General features: G+C 40.4%; 1 protein-coding gene across 2 annotated transcripts in view; it reads right to left on the reverse strand.

The window, feature by feature from the left end:
* Window positions 1–21,569, reverse strand: part of ARHGAP42 (Rho GTPase activating protein 42) — a 165,600-nt gene that overhangs the window by 136,014 nt on the left and 8,017 nt on the right. The gene's annotated exons all lie outside the window — the stretch shown is intronic.

The following is a 21,569-nucleotide window of genomic DNA, read 5'->3' on the forward strand; positions in this document are numbered from 1 at the left end:
TTGCTCATGTTAGAGGCTTCCAAAGCACTTGGAATACTCTTAACATTTCTCTTCTGATGAAGTGCTAAATCCAACACATTCATGAAGACACCCCAAGAACAGAACGCTGATGTTTAATGAGGCAGAATATTTTTTTGGCCACATTTACACTTTACTGAAATAGACTCTCAATAAAAACACACTAAAGTGCCCGAGCAGTATAACTTTTCAACCAAATAATTTTATAGTGTTAAAAGACAAAACTGGTCATGTTCCATCCCTCTTTCTACTCTTCTCACCTCAGTTCTCTTTGTCTGTAAATGTGGAAACCCAACCCTATCCACCTAAGTAGAAGAGCAGAAAGAATTTTAATTTGGTAAGTAAAAGCCATGAAGTCTACATGACTAACTCTTTTGACTTTCCACAGTTAAAAACATGAAAAAAAGAAAACACGACTAAAATCTTTTGCCTTTAGTGAACATGTACCATGAGCTCTGATCCACAGGACGCCATTCAGTACCTTCTGCAAATCTTCTTCGCTGAAGTTTAGGCTTAGACAAATCTTGACAGTTTCGCTATATTAAGTGGTGTAACTGTTTTGTTTCAATATTCCCACCTCCTTGCATTTTAATTCTTGTTACTTCACTTCTACAAAATCCCCTCTCTCCCAGTACTTTTGTTCATATGACTGAATGTTCAACAACACTGCAGTATTTGATTAGCAAACAAACTGACTACACAGGGAATTACCGGGCTCTGAGCCTTCCAAGCCTACAACCAAATCCACAGAGTTAATGCAACAATAAAACCTTTACAAGTGACTAATCATAAGGTTCAAAGCAGGAAGCAAAATTGTCCTTCACTACCAATAGTAATTTTCTGCATATTTTCCACAAATATGACCAGAAGTTTCAGAATGCATTTGGCTTCGTTTTACTTCTTGAATTATAGAGATTGGCTGTAGGGTACAAACTAGTAATATTGCTAGTGTAATATTTTATTTTTCTAAATTATACTCAAACAAAACATTTCCATACAATGCCAGTTTTGCAAACACACCCATTTTCACTCAATGAACTTCTCATCCAAGAGCCACAGGATGGATTCCAGCATTTGCAGAGCCATATATGAGAGAGAACAATAATTATTATTTTTTTGGTACTGTGTATTCATGTACACAAAGCTTTTCCTGAATATAAGTACACCCCCCTGCTTCTTTCCATTCTAAAATTACAGAAAGTTGGCACTTATTCAGTATTTCCCTTGCACCTACTGATAGAGCTATTTTCCATTGCTCTGTATCAGAAGATCTCAACTCCCGAATCTAACTATTTAACCACTCAGGAAAGCATGACATGAAACATTCCTGAAAAGACGCTGTATCTGCTTACAGCACATAGTAAATAATTGCTTCTGACCCTCCTTATGTTTACAGGTTTATCTAACATTCACATTGCTCGCTTCAGTAGAAAGCTTATGGACACTTCATGCTGCCTTTCCCTACATGTTGCTATGCCTTCCAGACAGCTGCAGTTTGACAGCCTCTCACTACGTAGGCTAAAAGAGCCTGGCTGTGGTGACCCCAAGATGCTGCTGACCCACATCACAAACCCCTATTCACATTATGAGCAGATCCTCTGTTCATAAACCAGTTCTTACGGTACAAAAAGATACTGATGCTAATACTGGGTAAGAGCTTTGCACAACAGCAGATTAGTTAACTTAATGCAACTCAGGGCTGCTCATGTACTGTGTACATCTTATTTTTCTCCTTTTTTTCAAATACAATTAATTGCCATTTTGTTTCAACAATTACTTGAATGACAAGCAACGTGAAGCAGCAGCCAACATAAGATTATACCGAAAACCTAGAAGGCTGGAAAAGGCTCAAAGATGTTAACTTTTTTGCCCTGCAATTTTGTTGTTGTTATTTTTTCATATTTTCTTCCTCATCATTTTACATGAACTTCTGCATAGTTTTCTACCCAGGTTCTTAAACTCTCTTCCCTGCAACTCTGCTTTGACCCTCAACATACTTTCTCTTGCTCCTTCTGGGGATTTTACACGCTCTTTTATGATCTTCCACATTCTTCCTCCACCCCACAGATGTTTGTTTATTTCCCAGAGCAGTGTCAGCCTTTCCCAGTGAGCTGGAGCAGCGGCCCAGTCTTTTGTTTCCCCCAATCTCTTTCTTCGAAGCATGGTTTTTATCGGGCTTGCTGCTGTCATTTCTCACTCCTGGCACATCCCAGAGAATGAAAGCAGGCGGAGAACTATCACAAAAAAGAAAAAAAAAAAAAAAAAAGCACAGAAACTAGGACCAGATGCTGCCAGAGGTTGAAACAGCAGAAAGTGACTTCCTGTCTAGCAACCCCAGAGCTGCCAGAGAAAACATGGGAATTCCCAGATCCCTAGCACAGTGTAAGATATGGGCCCATATACTTTTAGGGTCTGATTTCAGTAGTATTTTAAAATATAGAGTTTTCTCTGTTCTTGATCTAATAATGAATCCAGAAAAAATCTAAAAAATGCCTATTTATAGACAGCAAAAAACAAAGCAGTATATGATAATACAGTTTCATAATATAATTAAAGCTATTGTAACGCATTCAGAAGGAGCCACAATTCTTAGTACGCAGGCAAGCTTAGTTCTACCATTTGCATCTCATTTTGCATGGATGAATCTTCCCTACTAAATGTGCATTCAGGGAAAAAATAAAAATAGAGTTGTGGAGATCTAGTACGAGCATGGAGCTGTAAACAAACTGCTTCCAGGCAAACCAAGAATAAATCACTGCAGCAATCACTCCATCAATGTACAGATTTTTAGCAGCAAAAATTTCTCCAGTATATCTTTAAGGGCTCATATGTGCCACGATTCTTGCACTGGGTAGGTTCCTCCAATTCTGTAAAGACAGCTGCTGGAAGGAAGATCAGCGGCATGGGCCGGGGCCGGCGGGGGAGGGCTGGAGGCATGAAAGCACTTATCAAGGCATTTGAGAGCAGCGAGCTCTTGGAACAACATGAGAGCCGAGGGTCATGGGAAACAGAAGCTTTGCTCACCCTTCTTCCTGGCAAAGTCTTCTGCACTTGGGCAACAAAGTAAAACGTTTTGAAAGAAGAGGAGGAGGAGAGGGGAAAAAATTAAAATGTGTATATTTAGCTCATTAAAGAAAAAATACTACCACTTCGCTTTAAAGGAAATGAAACACTTTCTGCATGAAATTCTTTTGAGCTCTCGGAGCTGAGGAATACAAGGCTTGATGAGATTCCTTTGATCAGACAACTAATATCACAGCCACATGAACTTGAGTACTGCAGAGAACAGCACACATTTATTTTTTGCAAAAACACACATGGATGTAAGCAGCATTTGTTTACACACTCAGATATGCACTTCCAGACAGAGAGGACAGAGCTGAGACACCAAACTGACCAGTGAATTGAAATGGCGCTGAATGTCTCCATGGAATTTGGCCTGAAGAAGTTTCTTGCACTCAATCAAATGAGGAGCTGGCTCACTACTGAGCTACTTCTCACTACTTAGGGAGAATGCATAGCAAACATCAGATTTATACAGCAGACAAGTTCAATACACTTGTTAAAGCCCTCTTCTACCTTTCAAATATGGAAAGTATTCAGAAAAATGCAAAGATGAGAGTCACGAAAGTTCTTAAAAGCCTTAAAGATACATTTATGAGAATTTAAACTCAATCATTCATAGTATCAGAACTGTAAAAATCAGTTACCAAAAAACCCCTGCATTTTAGTAATGGGGGAAGAATAGCCAAACCAAACATGCTTCTTTAAATAACAAAACACACATCCATGAAGCTGTCTCATGCGTGAGCTCCTGTGAGTACAGGAATCAAGCGTTCCCAAGAAGCCCGCAGTTCACCCCGATTTGCATGTGATGCTATTTCCTTCGCAGCTCAGAAATAGTTTCTGTATCTTCTGTACTTTCCAGTTTTACTGCATTCAGTCAAAGAGGGCAAGGAAGAAACCCCATAAAGTGCAGTAACCATCTAAGTTTCTCACAAAGTACAATAATATTTCAAGGAATAGGCTCTTCCTATTTCACAGGAAAAAGAAGGATCTCTCCCATGCATTTTGCAGGAATCTTGTACTTCTCAAACAAAGTAAGGAGCCCTAATGATCTCTTCTGCCAAAGTTTGTCCAGTCAAATCACTTCTAAGAAGCATCAACAAGGCATTTACATATCTCATTTGCAGGATTTTTTATTTTTAAAAACTTTTTATTCTCTAGGATTTTGTTTCACTTTCTTGCCATTAAAAGATTTAGGAACATATGACAACATCCTCTTGTTACCGTTCTGGTAGAGAGACAGCCTTCAATTAATAATCTCAGTATCCATTAGTGCTAGTACTGTTTACATTATGGCATTTATAATGAGTTCTGAACTAACTACTATCGCTCACAAGCGAGATTTTGTCATTAAACCATCTAAATAACAACTCAAGTGTTTTATTACTTCATACTCAGGCCTGGTTAAAAAGCAAGTAAAACATCAGCAATTACTTGAAATTGGAAAAAAAGAACAGACAGATATATCATAGTGCCACTCCATCAATCCATGAGAGGCCCACGTTTGAAGTGTTATGCATGTGTTTGGTGTTCCTCCTTGACACCATCCTAAAACTGCTGATAAAGACACAGAGATACATGACAAGGGTAAAAAATGGTAGGAAAATCTTCTTAGAGAAATGCACTAACACTCATCAGCCTGAAAAAGACAGCTCAGGAGTCATAAGAGCTCCAGCAAAATCAGAAGCAGTACAGCAATAGTGGCCATTTCTTGAAAGTAAAAAGAAAAAACTACTTCATAAAGCAAAAAGCAAGCTCAAACAACATGAAGATGCTTGTCTTAAAATGTGTAGTTAAATCACTTAACTCTCTGCCACCGGATACTGTGGATATTACAAATCTATGTGGGTTCAAGAAAGGACTAGAGAAGTTCACAGAAGAAAAATCCGTGGAGAGCTATTAAAGGCATAACCTCTTGCTCAGGAAATCTTCAAGCCACAAACCACTGGAGGCAGAGGAAGTGTCACAGCATTCTGGCCTTGTCTTATACCCTAGCCTAGGCATCAGTGCTCTGTGTGACAGAAAAAAAATGTAACAGCACAGCACTTACTCATATTCAGAGACAGGATATAAGGCCAGATAAACCTCGGGCCTGACCCAGCGTGGCTGTCCTTATGCTCTTCATAGGAAGGTTTGTACACGTACGTTTTGCAATACACTGAGTGACTCAGGATGCCACCAGCTGATCACCACCATCCCAGGAGGAGGCTGTCGCTCCCACGGCCGAGCCAACTCACTGCTATGGTTAAGTAAGTGCTCTTTAGCTGTTTCCATGCAGGGTCACCTCCTTTAACCAAAGACAACAACGAGGGAGGAGAAGCTAAGTTAACGCTGTGACACTAAGGACTGTGAAGATATTCCACCTTGCTGGCTGAACTGTGGGAGATGTTCTTCAGGGGGTAAGTGATGATGGATGGATGGAAGATGTATCATCTTAAACTGCTCCAAAGACAGAGGAGTGCTCTGCTATTCCTTCAGTTATGTTATAAGCCTGTAATTGTTCAGCAGAAGCTTGGTTAGTAATCTGTGCTTTAGAGCATAATTTTAAGTGGTAAAACTAGATGTATTGGTAGTAAATAAATATATGACAAAAGCTGATTTAGGCTATCAATTAAGCATTCAGAAGGCTGCCAGAAAGCACTGCCCATCCAGCTGTGCTCCTGCCACCCGCAGTGCTTACATACATGTATTTTCTTTACCCTCTTCCTTCAAAACTTTTCGTAACTTAGCTCTCAGCATGAAGGCCATCACCAAATGAAAAGCTATTCAACGCTTGTTTTTTTTCCCTCAGAGTTCAGTATTCCTCAATCCTCTTCTCCTCCCTGTATTGCTTACTGCATACCATCCAAATCCTGTAATGAATACGGAATTATCTCATCTTTCATGCAAGCCAAGTCTATAAAGACAACAAAATAAATGTATTTCTATGTAACATGCACCATCATTGCCCTGTTTAACAGCTGGAGATGCTGAAAGCAAGATTGCCTGAGGCCACACAGCACACTGGTGATTAGGCAGTCCCTCCCGGGCCCCTGCTTCATGCCCACTGCTCCACATGCCATTCCTTCAGAGCAGGAGACACAAACCAGAGCCAGAAGGAATGCAGCTCCTCACACCTCCCTGTCCACATGAAAGATGTCACTTCTTTTCTTCCAAAGGGGCATAATATTAAAAAAATAAGTTTTATACTGAATAGATAAAAGAATCCTCTAACTTCATTAAGAAGAAAACAAAATAAAAAGCCTCGTTTTGATCCATTTAACACAACCCCTACAGAACATCAGTACTCTGTTTCAAGTCAGTCTCCAAGAACACAAAGAACACAACACACACAAACAAGCTCACTTAACAGTCACTTGCTAACATGTAGCTCAAGCATCTTTAAAAAAAAAAAAAAGACAACTGGAACAAACACAGGACAGAACAATTAAGGTTTTCACAATTAAACTTTGATGTTTACTAATTGGAACAGTTTACATTTAGATAGCTTTAGCAGAGAAATACGCAAAAATTCTATTTCTCAAAATCACAGTAACTCCCACTACCTGCAAAATTTCAGTCTGTAATCTCATCACAGCTTAATCTCACTAATCAAGAAGAAAACTGCGTGTTTCTTTTGTTGCATACTAGTTCCAGAGGAAGCCCGGTCAGGTCTTCTCCCAGGTAAAAGTTACTTCTTGCCAGGCACAAAATGAAACCCCAATAGCTGATAATGATGCTTTGGGAGAATATCCACCCATCTTGTTTACACGCATAGTGAAAAGCTTCAGTAAGTCAATAAGTCACTGGGAGGATGAAAGAAAAAAACAGTAACGCAGCAATACTTTGAGTCTGAACCACTTATTTGTTATTAAGGTATCCATAAAGCAAAATTTGGCACTGAACCTTAAGACTGTACTTTTACCCAAAGAGAGACTGCAAAAATTCCCTGTTGTCACCATAAAGTCATTTTCCCTCCAGCATGCCATAACACCTTGTGCTTGGAGCATAAGGTTTGTGTCTCACAGCTCACTGGCTGGTTACATTTCCATTACAGCACGCCCTTCTCTCTCTTTCCTCAGTGAAAAGAAGCTTAAAGGACTTGTAGATTCCATTTCAAAAGCCCAGCAGTCCTTAATAAATCGACCTCTTTATCCTCAATTTAATCCAAGTGGGAATATTTTCACAAAGTTACAACTTTCATCAAAAAAAACTGGGAAACCTGAGCAGGACTATAAAAAAGTTCTCCAATGGGATGCAATTTTGAAGTCATCAGTTCTTTTGAAAACATGACTGGAATTCTCTATAGGGGAAAAAATTGTTCATTTAGTCTAGGAAGTATTTATGGCTTCCAGTGAGCAATATGAACTGAAGTTATAGGGCAAATATGATAGTCTAGATTTTGGAGCTTATTCTCCAAATGCAGCATGTGAAATGCTTAACTGCAATGGCTGCTTCTTTCAGTCTGCTCTGTGTATCTATTGCAATGCTGTTCTAACCTCAGCTGAACATGGACGTAAATATTAATCAATGAACAGCCTACAACTTTTTGCATTACTCAGGAGAGTACACAAGTAGTCAAGTAAAACATCTTCTTCCTAAAACATCCATCCCAGCTTCACTGACGTAAGTAAACAGAGCACATTAAAATATCAGCTGCTTGAGGAAAAATATATAGCATTAAACAGATTAAATATAATTTATGTATTTTTAATCCCTTCATTTGTGATGTGCTCTTGCTGCTAAAAAGGCTAATGGTATTCTTGGCTGCATCAGGCAAAGAATCGTCAGCAGATCAAGGGAGGTGATCCTTTCTCTCCACTCAGCACTGGTGAGGCTGCACCTAGAGTCTTGTGTCCAGGTGTGACTCACCAGTACCAGAGAGATGTGGACATACTGGAAAGAGCCCGATGAGGGGCCACCAAGATGATGAAGGGACTGGAGCACCTCTCCTATGAGGAGGGGCTGAGGGAGCTGGGACTGCTCAGCCTGGAGAAGAGGAGGCTCAGGAGGGATCTCAACAGTGTCCAACCCGAAGGGAGAGCACAAAGAGGAAGAGCCAGACTCTTGTCGGAGCTCAGTGCCAGCACAAGAGGCAGTGGCCACAAACTGGAACACAACAGGCTCCCTTCGAACACCGGAAGCACTTCTGTGCTGTGTGGGTGTCAGAGCTTCCTCAGTGCAAACTGGCCACGCTCATTACTTAGCAGCCAAAGAGCTGGTAAGTTTAACTTTTGTATTTGTACCCTCAAGCCAAATATAAAAATTAATCTTGTGTGTTCTGCTGTCAATTTCTGTAATGGTTGGATGAGAAAGTTAAATATTTAACTGTACAATATTAATTATAACCTGGATAAAGACTGTGCTCACCATTAGAGTAGGAAGTAGTAATTCATAAAGAGTATGGATCAGAGAATTAATATGAAGGACGACATACACTTATTGCACATTATTTTCCTGTTGGTTTTGGAGGACACCAAGGAACATACACAGTTGTTAGGAAAAAAACCACAAATTAACTCAAAACAAAAATAAAAAGTGACTTACAGTACCAAACTCTCATGACATTCAGGCTGCCTTTATTTTTTTCCTCCAGTTTTTAACACGAAAAATGAAAATTCCCTTTAAGAAAAACAATAACAACCCTCAAAAATTCTGCCTTAGCAACAAAATAGAGTAAAGTTTTCACTTTAAGAAGCCTTCAACTGAGTTTTCCAGTGGCTAACAGATTATACAGCTGCTAACTTTACAAGTCTGTACATAGCTTCCCAAAAATATTCCTAAGGAAGTGACTTTAAAATTCATGGGTTTTTGCTACTGAATAATAAAAAAAAAAAAAAAACCATCAGAACAAATTTAAGAGTGTGCATAAAAGTCAGATCCTGGTTTTCATCATCTCCTCGCAGAGAAGCAAAGCAGGACAGATTTAGACGATTTTGGCTTCTAGAGGCTTCTAGGCTGAAGTTCTGATAATTTTCAAATGCATGTGTGAATGACTATTGCAAGAAGAATTAAATAACAGTACACACAGTGCAATAGCATCAAACAATACAGTTAGCTGAACATTTCCTCTTTGCTGTCGTCTGCATGGCTGCAAAAGGCCCTGCTAAACCCCTGCCGGATAAAACTTATCACTGACACAGGTTATTTTAGAATTAAAAGCAGAAGGCCACGCAACACAGATAGCATTCAAGCTAACAAGAGACAATCTGAAAAATACAAGATAGAGCTTTTCCCTTCAGTAAGAACTGCACAATAACAGAATGACACACCTAGCATTAACTGGAAGTAATGTATAAAATGAAGACAGCTCTAACAAACTCAGAGATCAGAGGCATGCTACATAGTCTGCATAAAAAAGTGATAGAGGAGTTATTTATTACTTGGCCTTTAAAAATAGCATTTGATCATTTAGTTAAGCATGGCAGCAATCAGCATGCACAAGTGAGCATGCACAAGTGAACAATTTCACAATACAAAAAATTGTGTACTTAAGTTGAAATTTGACTTTGATAAATACTTCCATACTATCATAATAAGATTTCACAGAGTTCCATGGATTTTTTTTTTGCCATGAAATTTTAGACCTTAAAAGATAAACACAAGAGCAATGCTATTTAGTTTCTAATAGAACCAGATTCCAAAAAGGCATAATAACCTCAAGGAGATTGTGGATACCCCATCCCTGGAGGCATTCAAAGCCAGGCTGGATGTGGCTCTGGGCAGCCTGGTTTAGTGGCTGGCGACCCTGCACTCAGCAGGGGGGTTGAAATTTGATGATCTTTGAGGTCTTTTTCAACCCAGGCCATTCTATGATTTCATGATTCTATGTATAATTCTTCCTCGTGAGTACATCTTGAAAAGAACAAATCCCAGGAACGAATTTTGAAGCAGGATGCTTCTTCCTTTTCCCTGTCTATGGGTCCCTGAAGACTGAATCTGGGCTGACAATTTCTGCTTAGCTTAGAACCACCACAGAATCTCCTCTCCTCCTGAACACCTCCCACATCATCCTCTCAAATATTTCTCCATTTTCAAATGCTAGCACTACTATTGAGTTTCTCTCTGTGACTTCCGGGAAAAATTATGTTAGTCCAAAAATCTCTCCAATATACAAAAGGTAAAAGAAAAAAAAGTAAGTTTCCTATGCTTGGTCAAGTTACTTCTTTAGCACACACCTGCTTGGTCAATACCTCTTCACAGGAACCATTTTTATTGCCCTCATCTGAATAATTTAAAAATGGAGCAGTCTGGCCCATCTATAATTTTCAGTTTAACAAGAAATCCATCAGAACTGTTAAATTCAAGTAGGAAAATCCCTCAAACAACATAGAATAACAGCTCCAAAGCCACTTTTCCCCTTGATGTTAACCTTTCATACATTTGCAGATACCCAAACCAAGACACTCTCAAGGTGACTCAAAAAGAGGAAGTGTGTGGCTGACACAACAGGAGGCTGTGCCAGCCTTCAGCAACACCTGGACAGACTGGAGGAGAGCTGGGCAGAGAGGAACCCGATGACGTTCAACAAGAGCAAGTGTAGAGTCTTGCACCTGGGGAGGAATAACTGCATGCATCAGTACAGGCTGGGGAATGACCTGCTGGAGAGGAGCTCTGCAGAGAATAACTTAGGGGTCCTAGTAGACAACAGGTTGGCTGCGAGCCAGCAGTGTGACCAAGAAGGCCAATAAGTGTTCTGGGGTGCATTAAAAAGAACATGGCCAGCAGATCGAGAGAGATGATCCTCTCCCTCTATTCTGCCCTGTGGGGCCACATCTGGAATACTGTGTCCAGTTCTGGGCTCCTCAGTTCAGAAAAGGCAGGTATCTCCTAGAAAGAATCCAAGGGAGGGCCACAAAGATGATTAAGGGCCTGGAGCATCTCCTGTATGAGAAAAAGGCTGAGAGCTGGGATTCTTCAGTCTGGAGAAGAAAAGGCTGAGAGGGGATCTCATCACCGTTTATAAGCAACTGAAGTGTGGGAGACAAGTGAAGGGGGGCAGAGTCTTTCCAGTTGTGAGCAACAGTAGAACGAGGGGCAATGGGCACAAACTAGAATACAAGACCTATACTAATGCAAGGAAGAACTTACTCACTGTAGGAGTGACAGAGTACTGAAACAGGCTACCCAGAGAGGTTGTGAAGTCCCCTACTTTGGGGATGTTCAAGATCTGCCTAGACATCTACCTGTGCGAACTGTGGACTCGATGTTCTCTAGACGTCCCTTCCAACCCCTACAATTCTGTGATCCTGTGAAAATACTGAAGGATCTGGAATCTGACAGAATTAGCCCACTGGACTGGTGTTGCAATTGACAGTGCTCGAAGACTTCAGTTGTTTGCAGCTTCTTTTAATGAGATCTAGCTTTAGTAGATTTTCTGCATAATCACTATTAACATTTCTCTTTCATGCAAAGAATCCATCTTTGGATCTCAGAGAAGCCTTACTATTTTATAGAATAAAAAAAAATATTCCGGAGATCAGATTAGGAAGAGGGTGTCAGCAGCAAGTAACATTTTGCAGCTGATAGCAATGCTTTCAATCAGCTTTCATTTTTTCCTGTCTTGAAAAGCAGCAGCAGGATGACACAACCTTAATTAACAGAGAAGTGCAAAGATAGAGGAAAATAAAATGAAGGAAGCATACACTAATGCACATGAAAAAAAATCATCTCAACTACATCCACACAGCAATGGAATATACATTAGAAACGTTAACAGTAATACACATTATCAAAAAGGATACAGTCACCAAGAAGAATGCATAAGGGAAAGCTACTTTTCCCTCATAGAACAAGGACTGCTTTCACCAGATAAAATAACCAAGTATAGGACATAGGACGAGCATTTGGAATAGGACAAAAGAACTTTCCTCCATGCAGTGCACAGTTAAATCACAAAACTAATTGCTCACTCTCACAGACTGCTGTGGAGTCCAACAGAACAGCTGGATTCAAAAGCAGGTTAGATAAATACCATCCTGAAATAGGGCTATTTGAAGGCACTTAAGGGAACTGTAGCAGAATTCTACAGTAATGGAGAAGTCCTCCTCCTCTGTCCTATTTCAGCATGGGTCATCAACTGGCCCGTTTTGTTCTGAAGGTCTAAGACATAGAGCACGGCTTCTCTGAAAAATGTACATGTTTAAGTAAAACAGTCTCCCCAGAACGGAAACTTGTATTTTAATAAAAATAGGATTTAATTATTGAGTGAATAATATGTTCCACGGGGAAATATTCACGTTTTGCAGAAGTGGTAGAATTGTTGTGTCTTATCAGTGCAAGGTTTTGGTTTGTTAATTTGTTTTGTTTGACATCCTTTGACTTGACATCCTTACAGAAGCAGAAATCAGCTCTTGGAGAGACCAAATTCCACACCAGAGCTCTGGCTCTCTCTTAACAGTAAAAATGCGAAGAGACACAGATAAAATCCTTACATTGTAACAAATCCGGAATTACAGGAGTGTCAAAAGTTCACATTAAAAAAAGCCAACTTAAATTTCAATTAAGTTAACTCGAACAGTATGACAAATTTTTTGCCGTACACTATGGCATACAACACTATCATAAGTTCTGAGCTTCACAGAAATTTCCTGAACTCCTGTTTTGCTATTGTATTAAAAAAATAGTACAGTAAAAACATCCATTTTAACATTCCCTCACACAATAAAAAAAAAAATCTTTTTAAAAAGTACCAAAAGTAAAACAAATCCAAACAACTTTAAAAAACATTATTTAATGCATTTATAGTGACTTTTTTTTTTTAACTCTAAACTAAAGTCATATGTGGGAACTGACAAGGAAATGAAATGTCTCACAATACGTAACTGCCCCATAAATCCATGCATACAGTAAAATATAGGCCATACTTAATTACTATCTGCATAGAAAGAGACAAGCAGAAGCTAAAGAAGATAAAACCTCCAAAACCATTGTCTTTATTTTACTGAAACATGAAGACAATAAGGACTGGACATACAACCATTGTCATTTTTAATATTTGCCAGGAATTCAGACATGGAATTTGATTCAGACAAACTCCAACCCAAGAGTATAGACCCACATAGCCCATATCCCTCTGCACTGTACTGAGACCCCTCAATATCACCCAAAGGAAAAAAAATACTGAGACCTGAATCACTTAAATATTTAGAAATTAAAAAAAGAACAAAAAACTAAACAACAGCAATAACAAAAAAAAAAAAACAACATTCCTGCCATGAACAGTACTACTAACAGCATTAACAAACTATGATTCAGTGCAAAAAAAAAACCAAAACACTGCCATCAGGCATTTTATTCCATTGGTACTAATGTTGCTCTCTAAGTGTCTCTTCAGTTTACAAAGGGACAAGAGAAACATCTGTCAAAAGAGCAAGAAATTCTTTGGGGTACATTAAACGTTCAAGAAAATACTGCAAGACTGACTTTTTATCCAGCAACTCATTGCTCACAGTGCTTCATAATAACTGCTGAAGACAAGTGACAGAAGCAGACATGAAAGCAGGTTTTATTGTGCAATAGCCTTTTAGTCACAAGGTGTAGTGAAAATTGGAGCTTTGCATAGAAAACACATCAAAGAGGCTCTGGATTGCCAATGACTGCAGGAATTTTGACAGTGAGTATAATGCGTATTTTACTGCCAAATGATTTGGAAACTGTCAGAAAGCTGGTAAAAAAAAAATACATGTGACTGGCAACGTTATTCTTGCAAATTTACAATGATTACCACTCCCAGGGAAGTTAGGGACACGTTGTATTAAAAAGAACTAAATAAACAGAACAAGGAATTACATCATTGCTAGGCTGTGGCAATGTAAATAAAGTAAGAACCATCAGATCTCTAATTTGCCATCTTTCAACTTCAAACAGAAGACGCTCAACAGAAAAAGTAGCATTATCTACACGGTTATTGATAGGTATACAAAAAATTATAAGTTCTTCTGTTTGTACCAAACCAAAGGATACAAGTGAAGGAGAACTAAGATAGCTAAAAGAACTAAAGAGCGGATCCTATGATTTGTGGGTTAGGTTTAATTGCACCAGAGAACCCACCTAGAACTCATTTCTTGGGATATAAGGGAAAAAGGATGAGCAAACAGGATCTTATATAAGACTTGCTTTTTTTTCAATTCCCAATGAAACAAGAAAGAAAGAAAAAAGCTAAGCAAATGACTTAAACATTCATGTTTTCATCTTCAGTTCTATACTATAAGGATAAACATAAGGTCACAGGTGGAAAAGGACTTGAGGGCGCTGGTGGATGAAAGCTCAACATGATCCAGCAGTGCACATGCATAACCTGTATCCTGGGCTACATCAAGAGGGGTGGAAGAAAGAGCAAAGCAGGTGACTGTCCCTCTCTATTCTGTCCTCACGAGGCCCCATCTGGAGCACGGCACCCAGGCCAGGGCCCCAGCACAAGAGAGATGCGGAGCTTTTGGAGCAGGTCCAGAGGAGGGCCATGAAAATGATCAGAGGGCAGGAGCACCTCTCCCTCATAGAAAGACTGAGGGAGCCTGGCTTGTTCAGCCTGAAGAAAAGAAGTTTAAGGGGAGTCCTCATTGCAGCCTTCCGATACTTAAGGGGTGTGAGCTTATGAGCAAGAGGGAGACCAACATTTTACACAGGCAGATAGTGACAGGACAAGTGGGAATGGTTTTAAATACAAAGAAGGGAGATTCAGGTTGGATGGGGCCCTGGGCAGCCTGATCTGGCTAGGTGATCCTTAAATGTTAATTTAAACCCAAACCACTCTATGATAATCTCAATTCCCTTCTCCACAAAAAAAAAAAAAAAAAGGGCTGTGTCATACCAGCTAAGGTGCAGGTGGGGGCATTATCAAGAAGGTAGGCAAAAATAATTACAACATGAAGTGCAAACTGAAAAATCTTGGATCAGTATATCAAGAAATCAGCATCCAAAGGAGATTTGGCTGTGTAAACAGGAAGCGTACTTCTAAGCCTACACCTCTCTTCATGAAATGAAATATTTCGATCTGTCATTTGACCTGAGGATTCTGAAAACACAAAGATGCAGCAGTTCTATGCTCACATACCAAAAAGCCAACCACGCTGACTTTATCTGGGAGAAGACTTCATGAAGCCTAATGTCAAGGTTTACACTTGTGCAAAGAACATCTTGCTTTGAGATGTGTTTCTTAGTTTTTAGATCACCTTGTCTATCTTCAGATTAAATCAGTCATGGTAGCAAATGACAAAACAATGTATGTACACAAAATATGAGAACTTTCAAGATGTTTAAAGTACTTCAGACAAACTGCATCTCAATGGGCTAGCAAGACAAGCTTGTAACACCACTTTCCCAGTAAAGATCTTTTAAAGATGCTAGTTTTGCTATCTTTACATGGTTGTAGCATAGCAACTTGAACATATTTATTTAGTGTCTGTACATCTGGAAATAAAGGTAGTAACACTATCTTCAGCGGCTTAGCTTTGTAATAGGGAGGGGAAAAAAAAGCCAACAATAAAGAATAATAAAAAAAAAAACAGCAAGCAACCAAGATGGTTGTTATAGCAAAACACCTCCTTTTCAAATCACAGCAATGACACTAAGTAAGGAGAGTAACAGAAAGAACCACCTAAGGCCTCTCTTGAAAGTATCATAAAATATGAGCCCTGAACTATAAAACATCTTCAGGGTGCATTCTCCTCAAATTTCCAAGTTCTTCATATCTTCAAGTAATATAAACTTCAAGACTTGATGGTAGACTGAAAATTTGCCTCGGTAAAGATAGAAGGAACCAACACGATTTAAAAGCCCAGCTACCAGTTTTCACCAGTGTCATGGTTTCATGATTTTCAGTTATTGGTATTCCACATCATAACATCATGTAGTGTATGTACCTGGTTCTCAGAACAGAAGGACTGTAAACACATACACACGTTCCCGGGTTTCCCTGCATCACGGGTACATTCTTTGGTCAACTAGTCCCTATTCCTTCGGGGAGGGGGCCTTTCTCGTTACACCTCGTATCCTCGCAACCGCCTATTACAACAAAGGACTGCTACATTCCCCAAGGGACTTTGCTCCCCTGTTACCATTTTCCAGTCAGAGGGAAAGATAAAAACTCGCAGATCACAAGACCTTGCTCTCTTTCCACCCGTCTCTTGTCCTGGCAGCATCTCGCTCCCCAGCCGTCTCACCGTCGGTATCAGCGTAAGGCCTACCTTAATTTTGGACATTCTCTCTCACTGTATTGGATTTATCAGCTTAAATTGTAATTATATTGTATTATAATGTGTTATTTTGCATTCCGATATCTTATTTAGTAAATTAGTTTGTCTCTCCTCAGATCGTTTGCTGCTGTTTTGTTCTCAGGCCCATCTCCCTACCCTTTTTCCCTTTTCCCTTTCTGGGGGCATGGGTCCGTGGGTCCCCCGTCCCATTCGTCACAGAACTGGGCCGAACCAGCCCATAAACCGTTGACAACCAGTACTACCTTTATTCCTATTTTTAATATATTTTACATATTTAGATTTTTTTTATTAACCACATACACATATTGTTCTCGAAAGTAATAGTTACTACTACGTATTTTTTCAGTTTCAGCATAATGTTCAAGTCTGATGGTAAAACTAGGTGAAATGCTGCAGTTCAAAAAGCATCACGAATGCATGAAGAACTTGTTCTAGACTCATAAATCTTCATCTCCATAAAATCCATCTAGGATTTATTGAATTTTGCATTTAAGGATCGGATATTAGGATATATTACCTTGATTTCATAAACTTGTTGCTGTAATTCAGTGCTGAAATAACAAGTAACTGAATGCACTTCAGCATACCATCACTGGAAGAGTGCTTTCTGAGAGAACAAAGCTCAAAAGTCACATAGCTACAGTTCCAAAAAAAAAAAAAATTATTACAGAATATATGACAGATGTGCCATGCAAACAAACCTTTGCTGTCGCTGGTAACTTGTACATTAACTGTGGCTGTAATCTGAAGTGCAAGCAAGTTGTCACTGCCACCAAACAATATTTTCATGCTGTGTCACTGTTCTTCCCCTACTCACCAACTTTTGTAGTTGCTTCAAATTTCAGGTTCCCTGTTCTCTGCCAGCATGAGCACTTCCATACATATATATAATGAATCAAGTCAGAGAACTGGGACACATGAAAAATTATTCTGTAAAGACTAGCAGTTAGTTTAGTACTGTGATTCAGTGGAGCAAGTAGCTGAATAAACAGCAATGCTAATACCACTTACAGGCCAAGAGGGGGTGGAAACAAGGTCTGAGAGTAGGAAAAGAAGCAGGGACAGGCTCTGAAGGTTTGAAGTTTGTTTGGTTAGCAATAGATCTGGCTAAAAAATTACACATCAAGATGTGACTTCAGAAGGATGCTCTCTAATAACCTCATTTGGTTAGAAATTCTGGGACAACTTCTGGACAGCTGAACCACTCATCACTGTTCCTCATGGAAGAGGGCAGAGACTAAAGTTTTAGAAGAGGAGATACAGAATAAATAAATAAATAAATGAATAATCAAGGTTACTGTATAATAAGTTTCATGAATATGTAACCTGACAAAAACCTGTCTGACAACTTAAGTAATCCCACACTCATTTAGTATAAAATTAAATGGAAGAATAACAAAAAGAAAGAAGCCGATAACAAGGGAAGTTGTGGTACTCAAGGTTGGTAAACTAATAAAATTAAGGAGTATACTCTTATAATTAAGGAAATACATACCCATCTTAAAGAAACAAATAGAGTGATCCAACAGGCCAGTCACTCTCACCTCTGTCCCTGGAAATCTGATGGAACAACTTGTTCCAAATGCCATCTCCCATCCATTGGAATAGAAGAAGGTTATCAGGAGTAGTCAACATGGATTCACCAGGGGGAAATCATGTTCAACCAACCTGGTAGCTTTCTATGATGTCAGCACTGGCTAGGTAAATGAGGGGAGAGTAATGAATGCTGTGTACCTTGGTTTCAGCAAGGTGCTTGACACCATCTCCCACAACACCCTTGTTATGAAACTTAGAAATTGTGGGATAGATGAATGGACGATGAGGTGGATTGAGAACTGGCTAACTGGCAGAGCTTAGAGGGCTGTCATAGAATCATAGAAAGGCTTGGGTTGGAAGGGACCCCAAGGATCATCAAGTTCCAACCCTGCTGCAAAGGCAGGGCCACCAACCTCCAGATCTGATACTAGACCAGGTTGCCCAGGGCCCCACCAAACCTGGCCTTGAATGCCTCCAGGGATGGAGCATCCACAGCCTCTCTGGGCAGCCTGTGCCAGCACCTCGCCACTCTCTTTGTAAAGAACTTCCCCCTGACACTCAATCTAAACCTTCCCTCCTTGAGGTTAAAACCATTTCGCCTTGTCCCATCACTGTCTACCCCTGTAAAAAGCTGATTCCCCTCCTGTTTATAATCCCCTTTTAAATACTGGAAGGCTGCAATAAAGTCTCTTTGGAGCCTTCTCTTCTCCAGGCTGAACAAGCCAAGCTCCCTCAGCCTATCTTCATAGGAGAGGTGCTCCAGACCTCTGATCATCTTCTTGGCCCTCCTCTGGACCTGCTCCAACAGCTCCACATCCTTTCTGTATTGGGAGCCCCAGATCTGGACGCAGTACTCCAAATGCGGTCTCATGAGGGCAAAGTACAGAGGTATGATCACCTCCCTATCCCTGCTGGCCACTCCTCTTCTGATGGAGCCCAGGATATCATTGGCCTTCTGAGCTGCAAGAGCACACTGCTGGCTCATGTTCAGTTTTTTTTATCCACCAGGACCTCCAGGTCCTTCTCCACAGAGCTACGCTCAAGGAGATCTCCCAGTCCGTATACTTATCTGGGATTACTCTGACCCAAGTGCAAAACTGTTTGGTTGAACCTCATTAGGTTCACACGGGCCCACCTTTCAAGTTTATTGAAGTCCCTTTGGATAATTTCTAACGTATCAACTGCACCACTCAGCTTGGAGTCATTGGTAAACTTGCTGAGGGTACACTCGAGCCCGTAATTGATGTAATTGATGAAGATGTTGAAGAGTACCAGTCCCAAGACAGACCCCTGGGGGACACCGCTTGTTTCTGGCCTCCACTTGGACATAGTGCCATTCACCACAACCCTCTGTCTGCCTTCCAGCCAATTCCTTATCCACCAAATAGTCCACCCCTCAAATCCACATCTCTCCAATTTAGAGATAAGGGTGTGGTTGTCATCAGCGGCACAGAGTCCAGTTGGAGGCCTGTAACTAGCGGCGCTCCCCCGGGGTTGGTTCTGGGTCCAGTCTTGTTCAACATCTTCATCAACAACCTGGATGAAAGCATAGAGTCCACCTCCAGAAAGTTTGCTGATGATATAAAGCTGGGAGGATTGGCTAACACACCAGAAGGCTGTGCTACCATTCAACAAGACCTGGACAGACTGGAGAGCTGGGCAGGAACCTGACGAGGTTTAACAAGAGCAAGTGTAGAGTCTTCCACCTGGGAGGAATAACTACATCCATCAGTCCAGGTTGGGGGGATGACCTGCTGGAGAGGAGCTCTGCAGAGAAGAAGCTGGGGGTCCTGGTGGACAACAGGTTGGCCATGAGCCAGCAGTGTGCCTTTGTGTCCAAGAAGTACAAATGGTATCCTGGGGTGAATTAAAAAAAGCGTGGCCAGCAGGTCAAGGGAGGTGATCCTCCTCCTCTACTCTGCCCTGGTGAGGCCACATTTAGAATACTGTGTCCAGTTCTGGGCTCCCCGGTTCAAAAAAGACAGCGATCTCCTGGGTGGAGTCCAGGGGAGGGCCACAAAGATGATAAAGGGCCTGGAGCATCTCCCATGACGAAAGACTGAGTAACCTGTGTCTGTTCAGCCTGGGGAGGAGAAGACAGAGAGGAAACCTGATAAATGTTTATAAATATCTAAGGTGAGGTGGGAGGCAAATGGATGAGGCCGGGCTCTTCTTGGTGGTAGTGATAGGACAAGGAGTAATGGCCTAAAACTTGAACGCATGAGGCTCCATACAAACATGTGGAAGAACTTCTTTATGTTAAGGGTGACAGAGCACTGGAACAGGCTGTCCAGAGAGGTTGCGGAGTCTCCTTCTACAGAGATATTCAAGACTTGGCTGGACACCTATCTGGGCAACCAATTGTAGGGTACCTGCTTTAGCAGGGGGTTGGACTCGATGATCTTTTCAGGTCCCTTCCAACCCCTGCAATTCTATATTCTGTGAACAGGAAAGCTCCGTTAGTATGACCTTAAAAACCAAACAATTTCAAACACTGTTTAAATGAATGAGCAATTAAAAGCATGGACACTGATACAAAACTGGGCAAAAAGCAACACAGATTTATCAAATAAATTTCACCAGATCAATGAATGCCTCACAGAAGGCAAAAGTTAAAAAAAAAAAAAAAAGACCTCCCCCCAAAAAACTCTACAAATTCACAATACATATAACACCCACAATACTTACAATCTGCCTAGCCCCCAGAAAAGTACATGATGCCAAGCTAAAATGGAAGCTTGATAATTAACTGGAGAAGATGAGAACTTGTACAGAAACTCTATAGATAAAGCAGTAGCTAGGAAAAGACTTCACTGCAAACAGCCAGGCAGAAAAATGTAATTACTTGATATTTTCCAAGGCCACAAAAGGAATGTTCCCCCCCCCAAAAAAAATAAGTCAATTCCACAATGTATTAACAGCATAGTGTATGGTTACTGATGTTGTCAGTGAGTGCCCTATATCCCCTGGTATTAAGTTTAATACCCTAGAAGGACATCCCTTAAAAGGCTGGTGCTTCTTTTGTAGCTGGGATGGTTTGCTGGGTTGTTTTTTTTCTTGCTGTTGCTATTTTCTGGAAGAAGCTGGGACAAGAGATATAGAGAATACAGATAGGTCAGGTGATGGAATTTATATACTCCGTGACACAGCTAACAGGGGAAGCTGTCTGAATCTCCATTCCTAATGTTACAGAATGGCACAGGAAGAACCAGCCTTCCTTAACTGATTGCCACCTGCCATAACAAAGAAGGACACAAGTATTGCAGCTCTTGTTTCTTCTACACATCCTCCTGCCAACTGGTACCAGCCCAATTGAGATGGCCTGATCCTCAGCAAAACATATATAAGAAATGAGCTGTTTAAACACACAGTTCTTAGATATCAAAGAAATATGTAGTCACACAAGCGTGTTGGGAGAAAACAAAGAGAAAGATTTATCAACATGCAGCCAGATACCTAACCAACGAACTCTATTTCAGCTGTCTACTGTAAGAGCTCAAGGAAAGATCCCCTTTTCTGACTTACAGACATGCTCTTAGAAGACAGGAGGATAAATTCCAAACTTCACTCAGCACTGCTGACCTGTTTTTAAATCAACATACGCCTGAATCTTCCATCTCATGCATAAGAACTTTAATGAACAAAATAAGTCAATCACTTCCTCAGTGTTCATGAAACAATATTAGCAGAGCTGCTTAAGGCTCCACAAGAGCTAAGCTCAAATGCATAGCTAAGGAAAATAGTTTTGATTAT

The sequence above is a fragment of the Numida meleagris genome, chromosome 1, assembly GCF_002078875.1.
Source record: "Numida meleagris isolate 19003 breed g44 Domestic line chromosome 1, NumMel1.0, whole genome shotgun sequence".
Classification (NCBI taxonomy): Eukaryota; Metazoa; Chordata; class Aves; order Galliformes; family Numididae; genus Numida; species Numida meleagris.